This window comes from Pelmatolapia mariae, linkage group LG6, assembly GCF_036321145.2.
Source record: "Pelmatolapia mariae isolate MD_Pm_ZW linkage group LG6, Pm_UMD_F_2, whole genome shotgun sequence".
Classification (NCBI taxonomy): Eukaryota; Metazoa; Chordata; class Actinopteri; order Cichliformes; family Cichlidae; genus Pelmatolapia; species Pelmatolapia mariae.
Window position 1 is genome coordinate 15,659,950 of NC_086232.1, and position 18,167 is coordinate 15,678,116.

Consider the following 18,167-nt stretch of genomic DNA (forward strand, 5'->3'; position numbering starts at 1 on the left):
TCCGTTTGTAATGAACTTTAAATGTTTTGTTTGTCTTTCAAGGTTTTGAAGTTTGGAGGATTCTGATGATGAAGATGAGTCGCTTCTGAAACTGGTAAGGCTAAAAATCTGACAAGAAAGACTTTTAGTAATTTGTAGATATACCCAAGGGGAAGTATACCCGCACAACATTCTGCTCACTACAATTGCTGATTGCAAAGAACAACAAGATCTTTCACCCCCAGATCCCAAAAAAAGCCAGATCATATGGCACCTGCTGCTCAAAGACTGGCAAAGGTTCAAGATGACTTAAATATTGCTGAGGAAGAACCAACAAATCCAGAAAATTACAATGATGTGATCCTACAAGGCTCCACATCAAGTTCAGGCCAAGGATAAAACGCTCCCGATATCTGAGGTTCACGTCTCCCTTTTGAAACTTAATTAATGATCGAGGTTCAGGCCCATGAGGAATCCTCTTCTGAAATTCTCTTCATAATATTGCTAATTGGTTCAACCAGTTGAACCAATTAGCAATATTAAAGAGAAATCGGAAGACTTGCACCAAGAAGAAAAAGAAGAAAGAAAAACAGCTTCTTCTGAATACTCTTAAAAACTGCTGTTGCTGCTTAAGTACCACAAAAACTGATTGATTGTCTTTAAGATAACTAAAAACAGATAAATATATTTTAAAAAACAGTAAAATTAGTACTACAGCAAAGATAAAATTGGGAAACGATGACTTGTTTCAGCCCCTTTTTCTCTCCGTCCTCTGTCCCTTTTGTCCCTCGTTGTTGTTTTCTCTTTCCTCACCCTGAAGCACTCACACCAGATGGCTGCTCATGAATTTGTTTCTGTGTTAAAATAAAACAATATGTTATTTAAACAATGACAACTTCTGGTAATATATAAATATATGGATAAAAGACATAAAATACACTTATCCGTCATTATTGGTTACACCTTGCTAGTACCAGGTTTGATCCCCTTTTGCCTTCAGAACTTCTTATTTCTTCATGTTGTAGATTCAACAATTTCCTGGAAACATTCCTGAGAGATTTTGGTTTATTGACACGACAGCATCACACAGTTATTTTGTCAGCTGCACATACCTGATGTCAATCTCCTGTTCCACCACATCCCAGAGTTGGTGCTTGGAGACTATTTGAGTACAGAGAGCTCACTGCCATGTTCAAGAAACCAATCTGAGATTGCATGCCACTCGAAGAAGCCATCAGAAGATGGGTACAGATGGATCCATGCTTTCATGCAGTAAATTGTGATCCAATCATCCAAATGTTGCAGCAGAAATAAAGACTCTTCATTCTCTGTTAACCCTATAGATGGTTGCATGGGCCAGCCTGTCTGGCACCAACAACCGTGCCATATTTAATTGTAAAGTCACTTATACTGAATCCTCATTTTGAACTTCTGCTGACAATCTCAACCATGTCTACATGCCTAAATATACTGACCTGCTGCCTGTCGTGAATGGCTCAATTTTAAAAATTGTCGTCATTTTTTTATGTTTGAATTTTATTATGTTTATTATGTAAAGCATTTTGCCCTCAGGAGCTCAGTGAATTCCAGTGTGGTGCTGTGATAGGATGCCACCAATGTGGAAAGTCCAGTCATGAAATTTCCTTGGTACTAAATATTCCACTGTCAACTGTTAGTGGTATTAGAACAAAGTGGGAACAACTCAGCCATGAAATGGTAGACCACGTAAAATCACAGAGCGGGGTCAGCGGACGCTGAGGCACGTAGTGCGTGGAGGTCACCAGCCTTCTGCAGAGTCAATCACTACAGAGTCTCAAACTTCATGTGGCCCTGTGATCCGCTCAAGAAGAGAGTTTAGAGAGCTTCATGGAATGGGTTTCCATGGCCGAGCAGCTGAATCCAAGTATTACATCACAAAGCACAATGCAAAACGTCAGATGCAGTTTTGTGAAGCACGCCACCACTGGGCTCTAGAGCAGTGGAGATATTCCCTGGAGAGACGAATCACACTTCTCCGTCTGTCAATTCACTGGACAAGTTTTGCAGTTTCCAGGACAACGGTATGTGTCTGACTGCTTTGTGCCGAGTATAAAGTTAGGCGGGAAGGGTGGATTATGGTGCGGAGTTGTTTTTCAGGAGTTGGGCTTCTAGTCCTAGTGAAACCAGCTCATATAACTTCAGCATACCAAGACATGTTCCCAACTTTGTGAGAACAGTTTGGGGATGGCCCCTTCCTGTTCCAACATGACTGAGCACCAGCACACAAAGCAAGGTCCATAAAGACGTTGATGAGCAAGTTTGGTGAGGAAGAACTCGACTGGCCTTCACAGAGTAGAACACTTTTGGGGTGAATTAGAGCAGAGACTGCAAGTCAAGCCTTTAAATCCAACATCAGTGTCTGACCTCACAAATGCACTTCTAGAAGAATTGTCAAAAATTCCCATAAAGACCCTCTCAAACCTTGTGGAAAGCTTTCCCAAAATAGTTGTAGCCGTTATAGCTGCGAAGGTTTAGCTGACATCACATTAAACCCTATTGATGTCAGCCAAGGTCAGATGTGTGTGAAGGCAGATAAGTAAATACTGTTAGCTACATGACTTGATTCTGTAATTATAGCTTTGAAATAGGTCTAATTGTTAAATAAAAAGCCAGCCGTGTGTGCGTGTGTGTGTATGTGTGCGTGTGTGTGTATGTGTGCGTGTGTGTGTGTGTGTGTGTGTGTGTGTGTGTGTGTGTGTGTGTGTGTATCCATCCATGGCATTTTTCTTCATCTTATCCGGTGTTTACATTTGTTGGCAAGTCACTGCAAAGCATTCGCTCCATGTCCCTTGTGGAAAAACGACAGTCAACAGTCTTTCCCACTTAACCTCAATGATGTGTTATACATACAGATATGAGCCAAGGATTCAATGCATCTGAAAAAGTTCGACTTCCTCTTTTGCAGCAAGATTTCAAAGCTAGCCCGCATTTATGTCTGGAGAGCTACGTTTATCTCAGAAGATTATCTTTAAAGACCAGCCTGAACCTCACTCTGCTTTGTGATTATCAGGAAGTAAATTGAGTTCAAGTTCAACCTGATGATCCTCAAGTGCATCTCGGGGAATAAAGCGAGGGGGCCTTTGTATTTCCAGCAAAACACTTTTAGTCACTTTACACATTGATTTCAGGTCCAGGGTCAAAAGTGCCCGATGCAGTTATTCACTTCTATATTTTCTAAATCACTGAACGCATTAACAATTATTCTGTGTGGCTTTCAGGTCTCAAACATTTTCAGCCCTGATATCTCTCAGGTATTCATGCATGGATATGTCTGTTTATGAGTGCGTAGTCTAGTAGGCGACACACACAAATAATAGACATCTGGGTCAGGGACTGGGTGTGTTTTGGTTACTGCAGGTTACCCAGACAGTTGCATTGTGTGTGTTCGGTCATGCAGGAAAGCTGAAGCCTTTGCAGAGCAGACAGGGGAAACAGGTCATATATGTGTTTATACGTGGCACACAGTTCCACACAAACATGCAGACACGCACTGAAAGCCCCTACAATGCACATAAAGAGCGCTCTTACATTGTTATTAAAGTTGGATATTAGGCTGTCAGGGATGAAGAATTTGCAGGAGAAAACAGATTTTTTTTCAAGCTCTCTCAAAAATGAAAATGTCAGAGCTCTTAATGAAAACAAATCCTGTCGCGCTGAATTCATACAAATATAACGCCACATAACATAGTGTACTTAGAGAGTAAAACACACAAAGGCATACACATGCAGAAGAACAGCAAGAGGCCACATTAGTTTGCCACTTTTCTTTACGCTAATGGACACGGTGGAAGCTAAACAAAATTTACATAAATTCTGGTATTTTTGTAAAATGTCATTGGGAAATAACGCAGCACACTTCTTCTGGTGAAAAGTCAGCTTCATTGTTTATCACCGTTCACATATCAATCATCAGGGAAACACATTTCAATGCATCATGTCTTCATTTCTGTCCACAAACAAAATGATGAGATGTTTTCTCTCCAAGCTCACATGTTGACTAGAAAACATACAATACATCGAAAGAAAGGTTTATGCTTTAAGTCACCGAAACAAAAGTGGATACAGTTTCACATTGATACTATTGTGTTTTATACTTTTTCTTGTTTTCAACACAATCTTTGAAAGTTTACTTTCGTGATGGACTTTTGTCTCAAGATGTCACAATAGTCAAAAGAAATCAAGCCTTGTTACAGAAAAACTCTAAGTATAATGATACATTTAATAAGTAATTCCTAAAATGAGCTGCAGCAGCTGCAGTGTTACGGAGGTCCTGGGGGTCCAGACCCTCTTCCAAAAAGATCACTCTGCTCCGCTCAGCTGGATTCTAATAACACATTTTTACAATTATAATCAAAGTTGCACTATACTACAGTTTGGTGATGAAAAGTTTGGTAATTACCGGTAATCACCAGTAAGTTATTGTCACAGCCAAACTTGTGCTAACCAGTCTGTTAACAATAGCTTGGCGCTCTGCAGCAACTGCAGTGAAACGATTGAGAAGAACTTGGAACTGTGGGCCTGTGCAAGTCAAATATATCCTTTTGAACTAATAAGAGGTCATTTGTCAGCTTGTGCAGCTTTAAAGCATGAGAACTGCAAAACAAATTGAAATGTTTTGAGGATGTTGTGCGCTTAAAGTCAGTGACCCAAACTGTACAATGGTTTGCAGTGCATCTTTGTTTGTAATCTCCTGTTTTGAGGACCAAGCTTGTAAGCACAACGACACTCAAATGTTTTGTGGGGTTTTTTGGTTCTTTTTAATTATTATTAGGAAATTAGTCAGTCACAAGACACGAGAAGAGATAGAAAGCAAAAATGATCCCTTGTGAACACACTTGGCTACAGTGGGAGGAAAGGGAAACTTCTATGCTGTCAGTCCAGGACAGTCTCATAAAAGAGATTCTTCTTAATCTCAGGAGTTTCGCTTCCTCATTAAAAATAAAGGTTAATAAAAACAACAAAATGAAAGAACCCCCCGGCAGAACCTGGCTTAGAGAGGTGGCCATCTGCTCAGCATTTGGAGTGAGGGCAAAGAGATGAGAGAAAAGGAGACCATAGAGAAATGAGACAGTACTGGACTTATCTTGGAAATATGGGTGCTCGATCTTTACTGTGTCGTGAACAAGAGAAGAACCACAGCTGATGCCTGCTTCTCCAGATGGCCGCGAAGGGATTAAAATAATTGTCAATATTCATCTTGTGGTTATTTTATGCCAGGTTCCCAGAAAACAAGTTTTTGGCTTCATCTGGCATTGAACACTTTTGATAATCCTTCATCAGTAATTTTATAAGACAAACTTTTCTTGATTCTTAAATATGATGTCATACTTTGAATGCAATGACTGATGAACATCGATAGCATTATTATTATTGCAATACCTGAATATTTAATTCTGAAGCAGCTTTCCATTGTGTGAGTTACATTCTGGTACTAGTTTTAAATCGATTAATGTCTGTTTAATGCATAGTTAGGAATTCTTGTTAAGGTCTGATAAAAAAAAAAAATGTAATCTGTCATTTTTACATTTTAAAGTACTGTCAGTGTTTGTACTATATATAAATATATGTATCTAGTTAAATGGAAGAAAGAAGGTCTTGTGGGAAATACCAGAAATAACCACTTTAGTCACAGCAGGTTGGAGATGTTGATGTTTAAGATGTTAGCGATAATAAAGAATAAAGACAACACTTTTACTCCTTTATGCTGTTGAAAACCTCTGTACACTAGACGTGCACTCCAGCAATTACACAGGTGACCTGGCCGGTCAGCTATCCAGTTAAAAGCTGGTCTATATCATGTATGCACACACCTACACAGCAGCGCAGGCAAGCTGTCACATATACATTCACAGCCACCTGCTAAAACATTGTTAGCATGGAAGCTCCTCGCTATGAGTGAAGATGTAAAATTCGCCAAACCGCAGGAGGCTCAGCATGGAAACATTCAAACCTAATCAGACATTTAAATCTCCTTCACCAAACTAAACATGGATACAGCTAACAAAGGCAAAGTGGCTAACAGCCTCGGTATGAGCAACGAATCAAAGTAAACATGAGGAAAATTATATAAATGAGTGAAAAAGAGAAAATTGTCAGTGTTCTGTTATTCGGTGAATTTATTAGCATATTGGAAAATATGTATATAAAATTTCATTTCATTATTTTTTTTAATCTCATTCAAGTAGCAGAGCGCTTTATTTTTAGCTCTTTCAGAGAAAGAAGATCCTGTAACTTACCAAAGTTTGGGGGAAATTGCGAAGCTTAATAATTTCTTTATTACAGAAATAATATTTTGTGTATCAAAAATGAAGAAAAGTTCATTTTTGCTAATACATGCTGTCAGTTATTGTTCTTGGAGAGAAAATTGTAATCAGCAAAAAAAAATAAAATAAAATGAGAAGTTAAAATTGGCCAAGAAAATTGTGATCGGTGTGTCTCGACTTTATACCCAACCATCCATCCTGACTTCCACTTTAAGAGGTTAAAAAATGGCAGCGCTTCCACTTTACCTCTGAAAAAGTCAGCCATTATTTAAACAATGACCAGAGGTTTAAACAATAACTGCAGGTGCTGTTTCATTTGTGTGGCCTTTTCTTGTGTATTTGATAGTAAGGTAAAGGAAAAGGAATTCCCCATAAAGAGAAAATACATGCACAGCAACATACGCTGCAAAAGGATTTACACTGATCTAAATATCAGACACGCGCGCTCACATAGAGCATCCGATATCTGAGTTGTAATCCAGGATTAGCCAGATTAAGATCTCTAGCTATGTGTGTGTCAAACAATTATCGCCAGACGGGCCTGTTTGCAGAAACGAAAAGATAAACACATCAACAGGCAGAGAGTGACAGCTTCAAGAGAGTGACTGTGAAGAAGAACAAATTATCTGTTCTTATTCTCTTAAAATGTCAGTGTTTACTTCATAAGGCTGACAGAGAAGGAGGAGGAGTGGAGGCAGAAACTTAATGAAACTAAAGAAAAAGATGGCATAAGAGAGGAGCAAGGTTAGTACGTGTCGGCTGACAGAACCTGGATGAATGACAAAGCCTTTTAATTAATAAAGTCAAAGGATAATCAGGGGCCAGCATGCGCGTACACTTGGAAACACAAGCTTCATTCACACTGCTTCACACACACACACACATGTATACGAGGGGGAGCATATCGCTCCACACAGCCAAGGACCAGAGGCGGCTGTGGAGTGATCGAGTAGCTGAGAACAAATATAAAGTGAGCGAGCGCCTAATGAAGATTTTAAATGAGGACATTCCTGTGAAAATATGATAACCCTCCCGCCTCACCCGCTGTGTACCTCCCCCTCTCCCTTCAAGTTCTAATGCCAATACTTCTTCATCCTCTGCTGACCCTCCCCTCTTCCTCCTCCTCCTCTGTGTATGTCCTGCGCACTATAAACATTGCGTTATTTTAATTAGGATCTGTACACTCCAACACTTTAATTTTCTTGTCCTTATTTTCCCCAGAAATCTCACTTTTATTAGCTATCAAACCATTCCAGGCCAAACTCATAATTACATACTCTCAGGGGGGATGTGTGTATGTGTGCATGTGTTGGGGTTTATATGAGCTTGCGAGGACCTGTGAGGAAATGTAAGGAGACAAAAATCTTGCTGATCTTCGCAGAGTAAACAGGAGATTTTAAAGATCAATGCATGAGACCCTCAGGTTTGTATTACAAGTTTAAATTTAAGACTCTGCTAAGGGGAAAATCAAAGAGGCATTGAAATGCTCTCAAATGCATAATATGCATGTATATAGAGTGTGTGTGTGTGTGTGTGTGTGTGTACTTGTATTATGGAAATTGTGTGGTCCTGCCTCCTCTTTTAGGGACAAATTGTCCCCATAAAGTAAATTATTACATTTTAGAGCAAAAACCTAGTTTAAGGTTAGATTCAAGTCAGATTATGGTTTAGATTTAGGCCAGGGTAAAGGCTAGATTTAGAAGAGTTGTAGTTGTAGTTATGGTTGTGGTAAGTCTGAAGGAAATGAAAATAAGTCAAGGTAAGGTCCTCAGAAGTGATAGAAACGTATCTGTGTGTGTGTGTGTGTGTGTGTGTGTGTGTGTGTGTGTGTGTGTGTGTGTGTGTGTGTGTGTGTGTGTGTGTGTGTGTGTGTGTGTGTGTGTGTGTGTGACAGGAGGTTTTTCCTCTTTATAAATTCATTGTTTGGGCAAATCTTAGAGCGAGGGGTTATGTTATTTACCTGTGGTAATTGGTTTTCCCAAATGGCAGTTTTCCTCATTACACACACACACAGACATTCACATTCACGCACATACACACAGTAATAAAGGGTAAGACAGCAATGATGCCATTTCAGATAGTGAAAGCTCAAAGTCAACACACATACTGAGCACACATATACACACAGCTGTTCAGTCATACGTGTGTGTGTGTGTGTGTGTGTGTGTGTGTGTGTGTGTGTGTGTGTGTGTGTGTGTAGCCAGCAGTGTTTTAGTGACACAGTGATGATCTTAGTGTAGAATAGCATAGTGAGAGAACTAATCAAACACACAGGCTACCCAGCAGTGTCACAAATACATCCATTACACAAAATCCTGATATTTGTACTCCTCATGGCTTCAGCTGAATACTAACTGAGAAAAGTGTGTGTGTCTGTGTCAGGAGAGAGCTGCTCTGATGCCATGACATGAAAATAAAACTGTCATTTTCCTCACAGTCATAATTAACAGCATTAGTAAATTACTGAACAAATGGTTCCACAGCTGGATTGGGACCACACTGCTGGAAAGCAACTCCAAAATGCAGCATGCATAGTTATCCAAACTGAAATCTGACTAAAGATACCTTTGAAGGCGAAGCTACATGGGGACTAATGCTACTCTCGTCCAACATCAACAAAAAGTTAACTCAACAAAAGCAATTAAACAATTCAAAGACCACCGTCTTTATAAATGGTTGCCACAATGCCAAATACCCAGAGTACTTAATAAAAAACATTTAAGAATTGCAGCTAAGGATTTAGCAAACCACAAGCTAAGTTATCCATCAAATCTACCAATGAGTTTAAATATCCCAAATGAGCCCTCTATTTGTAAGAAACTGTCTCAAAGTAGGAAACAAAGAGAGAGTCCACAAAAGAGGCTTAGTAAAAGATAATGTATTAAACCTAAACTAACCAAGACGTCAGCACCAGAGAAGGTTGATGTCAGGTGGAGAAGAAGAAAATGAAAATGCAGAGCTGTTCATCTCAGCTAGGTTTTAGAGTCTGAAAGGCCCAGGTGAATTACACTAGCTGATGACCTTCATGTATCAGTTTCTCAGTTTCACTTTTCAGTTTTCAGCTTTATTTGTCATATGCAAGTTAGCACAGGGTCAACATTGCAATGAAATGTGTTTGACGAGCAGAAGACAAGTCTCTCAGCAGTATAATACAATATAACAGACTATATATATATATATATATATATATATATAAATATATATATAAAGAAATCTTAAGCACTAAAATAGCACTAAAATTATGTCTTTGAACTGTAGTTCAAAATAGACATGTAACTGTTGGCACGATTGAGGTAAAGGGTGGGGGGGGGGGGGGGGGGGGTAATTGTATCAGCCAGTTCGGATCAGTAAGGATATGCTGGAACTTTCTTGAGGAATGGGAGCAGCACCACACAACTGGACCACCTGAGTTTGTCTTTCATGTTGTATACGACTTAATCGGTATCATGTTTTCAGCATCAGGCCTCTTATCAACGATGTGACAGAGCCTTACTTCAAGCTATAAATTTCTGCCACTGGAAACAGAATTATTTTTTCACTGCGGTGGGCCTGAATAAATTACAATTCATGCTGCAGCCTCTGTTTATATAAAATGTTTCACCTCTGTCCAGACACTGGCATGATCTCCCATTTCTTCCCGCATCACAGAGTTTCTGTACAGCAGTGCCTCTTAGGTTTTAGTCACTGTGAGAAGACTTTTCTCTGCCTCTTCCCACATCCTGGATAACATCTGTGACAGCTGGTTTACTCCCAAGGGAACAGAAATATACCAACCTGTCTGTAGCAGCCGCTGACCCTGGGCTGCAGGGATATGGTGTTTGCACCAGGCAAAATTTTGCTCATTTTTTGAGAGATGCTACCAGACAGAAGGGATTCCCTTCCTCCACAGATAAAGTGACCTATTACTACTTTTTCTGTCTCTCTAAAATGGCAGTTTTTGTTCTTTGTAGTTGCTATGGTGCAATACTTTTCTTTACTCTCATCACATTTTGGGATGAACGAGCTAAATTTGAAATACAGATACCCCTTCTTCCCCCTGTGTCCAAAGAGCAACTGAATATTGTACCAGCCCTTGTTCAATAAACCCTTTGGATTGTGTGGATTTAGTGTTGCAGAATATTTTCAGATGCACTTCAGGTCTTCAGGTGAAATTGGGAGGTGATGGTATGCTATTTTCCTGCCCCTCTAATCTCTTTCACAATGCTCCTGAAAATATTAACAGCTGATTTAAATGCATCAAATACCATAAACGGCTAACCCGAGGCTTAGCCAGATAACAAGCCTAAAGCCCAAGGTAGTTTTCAGTGCTGTAGCTCTTTCCTTTGCAATAGTTGTCCATTTGGATCCCAAACTCTGTCTCAAGACTGTGTTGTTAACATTCTTCTTAACAGTTTATGGTTTTTTCCACCACTAAATTATGTATGCCTGAGAGGGTTCCTTTCTGATCATCTCTCATTTTGTTAGGTTAGCTGTCATATAAGCAGGCCTGCAGGTTAGCACTGAAGGTTTATTTTCTTTATCTTGCTTCGATGACCAAGTTTTAATGATTTAATGAAGTGTATCTTAGAACACCTGTAATTCAAAGTAACACATGTACGGTAAAGAGTGTGAAGTCAGTGACTTTATGTCATCAATCATGAAGAGACTCGTGCTAAAACACATTATTTGGTTCGATAAACTATAGGGAACAATTTCTATCATATGCAAGAAAGTCTATAAGACTGTGAGGGAAATGTCAATCAAACATTACACATGTGCTATCCTGAAGGGACTTTAAAAAAAAAAAAAGATTTATTTAAATAAAAAAAGCTTGTGATTTAAGTCTGACTGCTGCAGAGATGCTCACCATCCAGGAAAACCTTCAATCTGCTCTGTGCATAACAAAGCCTTCTACATAACTTGAAAAGTGAAAAATGCCTCGGTCTGAAGAAGAAAATAGAAAAGAGCAAAATTACCTAAAGTACAACCTTTTCCTTGAAAGGCTATCTTGTATGAGACCCTTAATAAACCAATTTAATATTGGAGGCTCCGCAGACACACTGAATGGATCTCAGGCTCAGGATGAAGCGGCTATGTGGATGATGAAATAAACTCCACTTTGTACAAAATCTATCAAATATGAATCCTTCAAAGATTGTGATTCAGAAGATTTACAAATTAAATGACATGAGAATTACTGCAGAATTCATTTTCACACAATTTATCTTTCGTTTCTCGAAGCTGAAAGTCCACCAATTCAGCTAGAGACAAGATGGCGAATGCGTGGCTTTGATGGCTCTTGTCCCACGTCTTTGAAGGAGAAAATTAGGAAGTGTTACTTCTCAGCCTACTACTCAGCCTCGCTCACTCTTGCCCAGATGACAAGGCAATAAAGCGGCAACAAAAAGGAGCATGATGTTGATTTCACAAAGTCGCGCTTTAGTCCCAAAGAGTTTACTCCAATCTATCAAAGTAAGTGGAAACAATGTGAGCGAACTCCACAGAGATGTCTCTCAGCACTCACAAGTGTTTCTTTCTGTAAAATTAATTTCTTGAAAAACACTTGACATCATCAGCAAGTCATATTGTTATTGTTTTCCTCTAATTTCTTTTTTGAGCAGTGTCAAATATATAACTACAGCCGAGTCATAAAGGAAATTGCATAGTAACCATACAAGGCTCTGACCTCGCATTCAGCCACACAAAAACTCAGTGTACTGTTCAATCAAGGCAAGTTCAGTCTGAATGAGACTGCTCCCTTAATGCCTCGGGTGGAAAATGGAAATACTCTGGCTTGCAGACATTGAAGAGCTGGCAGGTGTTGAAGTTTTCAAATACCTGGTATTAATGCAAAGAGTCAGCCAGAGTCGTGGCTCATGTGTGAACAATAAATGGGCCGGCACCTGCTGGCAGCCTGGAAAAGATTGGATTATTAGCGTCAAGTATATATATAGGGGTCAGCCTCTGTAGTAACTGCCTAAAAAAAGCTTTGTTTTACTAGAAACACTTTTTCTAAACCAAATAATGATTATTTTATAAGCTGTCTGAAGAGGTCATTGGACTTTAAAATACATATTATTGTACTCCATTACAGCATTTTAATGAGTCAAAACTAAGCGTACACAGGGTTTCCTGTGGTTTTCTGTATGGTTATGATAGCATGTCAGGGGGTTGTTTTGAGCTCTTATAATAAAATTTTGTGATATTTATTCATAAATTAAATTTGTGAATACATTTCTAGGTGCAGTCAAAGGGTGGTGGGTGGCACTTTGACAATCCCAGGATCTAGTCTTTGCTTTTTTGCAGATGATGTGGTTCTGTTTGCTTCATTGAACAATGGTCTCCAACTTGCATTTGGGGGATTTGCTCCTGAGAATGATGCAGCTTGGATGAGAATTAGCATCTTTTAGTCTGAGGCCACGGAGGAGATTGAGTATTTCAGGGTCTTGCTTACAGATGATATGAGAGTGTAGGGGGTACTGAGTGTGCTGTAATGCTGATGGTGTGCAAGTCTGATATGGTAAAGGGAGAGCTGAGTGTGAAAGTGAATCTGTTGACTTTCTGGTCAATCTGTGGTCTCACCCTCACCTATGACCAAAAGCTGCTAATAGAAATGAGCTTCATCCAAAGAGTGTCGAGGCTTTTTCTTAGAGAAAGGGTGAGGAGCTCGGTCATTCAGGAGAGGGTCCGTCTCAAAAGGAGCCAGCTGAGGTGGGTTGGATGTCTGACTGTGATTCTTTCCCACACTTTCTAGGTGAAGTGTTTAAGGCATGTCCAACCAAAGATGTTGTTTAGATGGCTTGGGAACACCTCAATGTACTCCCTGAAGGAGGTGGCTGAGGAAAATGGATGAATGGATGGAAATGAGCTAAAAAAGGATTCTGGCAGTGTAACCACATTAGCCTTCTATTACTCGCTAAAATCTCTGGTTGGATTTCTTAAGTCTGACCATTAAGAAAGCTGAATTATTTACGTCCTCTATCTTTCCCGATAGTTTTACCATCTGTCATTTTTCTTTGACTTTCATTTATCCATTTATTTTCTTAACTTATCCAATTTAGGGTTACCCTATCACAGCTGTCATGGGGCTAAAGGTAGGATATGCTTTGGACAGGTTACCAGTCCATCACAGGATTGTCAACACATGCTAGCTTTGCAAAGTTGCATCTGAACAAATGACAGGACTTCTGGAACAAGTGGTTTGGACAGATGGCACCTGGTGAAAACTAAACACAACATAACAGCACAAACACTTTGCAGCCACGGGACCTGGAAACCTTGCAGTCATTGACTGGACCATGAATACACTGTATACAAAAATATTCTAGAGTCAAAAGTGAGGCCATCTGTCTGACAGCTAAAGCTTGGCTAAAATTGGGTCATGCAAAAGGAAAATGATCTCAGACAGGGCAGCAAATCTACAACAGAATGACTGAAAATAAAAAATGAATCGAGGTGATACAATAATCCAGTCATTGAATTATGACTGAATATATATGCAAATTTGCTTTAAGCTGCATTTTCTCAAATACCCAGTAGGGGCGACTCCTCTGGTTGCAAAAACAAGTCCAATTGTAAAGAACTCTATAAGATATGACTCCACTGCTTGCTTTATTCATCATCTCACTAAACACTTTCATTCATTTTTATGGTCCCAACTCATGGGTTCAAGGAGCAATTACATTTATATTCAATAAGTAGTCTTGCTGAATAAAACATGAAATTCATTTGAAAAATTATGGTTCCAGTTGGAGTAAAATGGAAGATAAAGCAGGTTTTAGGGTCATAATGATCAAAGAAAGGGTCATGTGGCTGTATCCATATTTTATATACAATCTATGAACTGGACAGCAGAGGAAATCTGAGGACATCTGCTGGCTGCATGAAGAATGTCATAAATTTGAAGTACTTGGAGCATGGCAACTAAAAGATTCATGTGGATAAACTGCTGGCTGTGAGGTCTTTGGACGGCTTGTGTTACTGCCCAGCAGAACCTTGTTGCGCTGTTGTCACTCTAATCCCAGATCTCAGATACTAACATGGTTTTGTGAATGATACGGGGGGAAAAAATACACCAAAAATGACAAACGTATGCAAAATAAGGTGTGCAAGCCGGTGTAATGCGCCAGCCCTAGAAGTCGCAAACGCTGTACACTGCCACTCAACCCACTGTGCCTCCTCTCGCTGACATCGAGGAGCGAGCACAGCTCTGCCATTACAGAGGGAAGAAGAGAAGCCTGTTGCACTGTGGGCCCGTCAATCACTGCTTACAGCTACATTTGGCATTGCAGTCAGGTACAAAAAGTGTGTTTTGTGCCAAACTACCTCAAGTCAGACAGGCATCCAGACAGTGTACCTGAATAACAATATTTCATCAGAGTAAAGTGGGAATAACAGGGAACAGGATGTGGGGGGTAAACATAGTTCAGGATGGAGCTGCAGTCGTGTTGTTATGTCTTACAACAAAAAAGCAACATACGTCTTCAAGGTTCTCCTCTACCTCTCCTCCTACCTCCCCTGTTCTTCAGCTGTAGCAACTCCTTCCTTCTTCTTCTTCTCCTCCACGCACACACCAAACACACGCGCACCACTCAACGTGCCCTTCCAGATTCATTAGCATATAAATAACTCGTAAAACACAAAACACACACACAAGGCAGTGGTGCCATCACACACATGCCATTTGCGCTGGTGTTAAGAGGTGAATGTGGAATATTAGTGGGTATAAGCAGACTCTGGTTTTCATTAGTATGTGTTCGTGTGTGCGCGGGTGTGTGTGAGAGAGTGAGCGTTGTGCCAAACCTGATGAAAAGGCTTTTAGGCTAATTACATGAGAAGAGTATGTTGCTATCTGGATGAATTTTAATCTTGCGCTGACATCTTTCTCTCTCGCTCTTTTTCTCATGCACACAAATAAAATATGTAGACACACACAGCTCTAGGTCAGTACTCTGCTGCAGATGCGCTTTAAATTAGGGAGACATTTTAATAGAATAATATGTTCTCAGGAATGGGAGCGCTGTGTCCATGTGTGCACAGTGACGTCTTCCACAACTCCAAACCCAACAGCTGAGTGAATAAAGACCACACGTTACCCACACAGCCTCTGATACCTTGTTTGCTGACCATGCATTTTATTTGGCCCCTCTTCCTTCCTCTCCTGTTTAAATTGAGGGATAAAGGGGGGATTTTGAAGTGAGGAATGACTGGATTTTTAAAAAAATATTGTTTTTAAAATCTGATCTAACAGTGCCCTCTGTCCAGAGGAAGTTAGAACTGCAACAGGACATTTCCACGTGAAAAAGTGCTCCTTGCATTTTCAAACAGCTTCTATCTCAAATCAAAGGCGAAAAGCCCATTTTTATCCCCTCAAAAGTAGATTGCAATCAGTGCAGTATTAAGTGCTGTCTTCTTTTGAAGTTGCAACAAAGGCAGGCAAGTAGACAGCATATGACATTTGATACGAGGAAATATGGAGATAAAAATGTAGACGATATAGATTTGGGTTATTAAGATAGCCTCGATTCCAGGTCCATGGGCCAAAAGACTAAAAAAGAAATACCATTAGACACTGTAATGAAGCACAAGCAGCATGTAAAACAGAAGCATGGATCATAAAAACAAACCACTAGACGTGTTTGCATAGTGGATCAAAGAGGATGTCAAGTAAATATAACTTTTCTATTTGCAAACTCAGAAACAACCTTTTTATGCTTCACTTTTGCTTTTCTGTGCGAGGCTGTTACTACAACATGGGCTCATTTGGTCACACTTAAAAGAGGGATAATGGATGAGCAAATTAGATTCACTTTCAGCTTAATAATTTTCATGCACTGGCTTTGAAAATTCTAATTGTTTCTGCCATTAATCATTTGGCAAATCCTTGGTTTCTCTTTATTCCTTTTTTTAAAACTAAAAATCCACTGGCAAGATATTTCAGATAATTCTCCTTCTCATGCTTTCAGAAAGTATGAATCATATGAATGCCCTTGAGTTAGGTTAGCATGTAGAAATGTCCCTTTATAAAATCCAAAAATCATGTGATTTCCATCCCATTAATCCCATTTAATCAGAGGTTTGTGTGTCACAGATATAGAGAGCATAAAACATGGATGTCATCACCCTTTGGTTTTGAACTGTATTCAGAAGTCCGGCTACCCGTCCTGATGCAACCCTAATGGGATTTATTTCTCCTCCCAAAACTGAACCGGGGATCTTTCCTTGTTTGAAATTTATTTAAAAAGAAATTCCAAAAGGCTCCAACTGCACACGCACAGCACAGGCTTAGCAGACTCACATTCGCTCCATCCATCTGATTACATGGCCACAGACCTAACTAAATCATCCAGGTAGATGAGTTATTAAGTAATTTGTTGTGATGAGAGGGTAAACTTTCCATAGAGGCCAAATGTGCTTTTTAATGCTTTAAACCTGCACATTTTAACATAGGAGTCAATGAGGCTAGACTCCCTTTTAGAGTCTGCTTCAAGTGGCCACTTGAGCAACTGCAAGTTAAAATGTATTGTCCTGCAATGTGCTCATAAACTGTAATATAATTTTACATGCAAATATGGTAAACTAACTTGACTTGACTTGACAAAACTGCAATGTGAACCAATATCTTCTATACTGATATCAGTGTGTTGAACTAACAATGCTTTTGCCTGCTGCACAACCTCAATTTCATCACATTTTTACAATTTTAAGTGTAATATTCAATTTGTAATAAACACTCAGTTATGTCAGCAAACGGCTGTCTGTGTCTATTTCAACATCTAACTGAGTTTCAGCATTCATGTCCTTTGAAGGCATCTGAAATGAGTAAAGACTGAGCACATTTTTGGATTTCCTTAAATCTTTACAAACTATACAAATAAAGATGGATTTGCTTTGAAGTCAGCCAAGTAAAATGTTTCATAGGAGAGAATGTATGATGCTTTATGGGCTGTAAAATCATGATACTGTGTCCCAGTAAGATTTGGATGAGGAGATGCCAGTCCAAATTAAAACAACACAAATGAAATCAAATTTAAACTGTGGCTGCAAACACTATCAGCTCGTCCAAATGGACTCTCTCTGTTGGACCTCACTCCTTCTCGCAGCCCACCCCCACCTCCGCGTTTGCTGCTTCATCCAGCTGGCTGGTTTCGGCTGAGTCCACTTCCTTTTGACTCACATCACCGTCTTGGTAACGGCGGACAGTTGGTGGGCAGAAAGACGTCTCCAACGATGCTGGAGGTCCGCAGACCCAACTGGCGTGTGTGTGAGAGAGATTATTCTTGTAGGGAAACTAGCCCTGAAACAACCTGGATCCCGTGGATGATTAGACTCAGACAAGCTGGCAGGGACACTGTGGAGCAGAGGGTCTCCTGTTGGTTTGGCTGAGTGAGAGGCTTGGCCTGGCTGGTCCAGGCATGGATGCTACGCTTTGGCTTGCTCAACAGAGAAGAAGTGAAGGAGTGGAGAGAGTGGATGAGGAGAAGGCATGCAGCCCGAGGAAGTGTGTTGAAGACAAAGGCAGGCTGTCTTGTAACTACTCTGTAACTACTTTTATTAAACTACACTTTGTAGCTCCAGTCTTCTCTGCATGCCGGCACATCAGACGTCATTCTTCATTATTTCACTCTCTCCCAGTAAAAGGTACAGATTTGGACTACATCAGTTTGCACAGGTTAAGCTGTAGGCTAATTAGTTTAACATTTAAACTAGTTTGTGTTGTATTTACATGTCTTGTTTGATTTTTCAACATATAATGGTACTTTAACTCTGATTTGACATATCATATTTAAATTGTTATGTAACAACACAGTGTCACAGTCAAATTGCATACCTCCTCTTTTTTCAGTTTTCCAGTGTAGTCAGGCTTGCAGATGTATTTTAATTTCCACCCATTTTCATCCACTCATC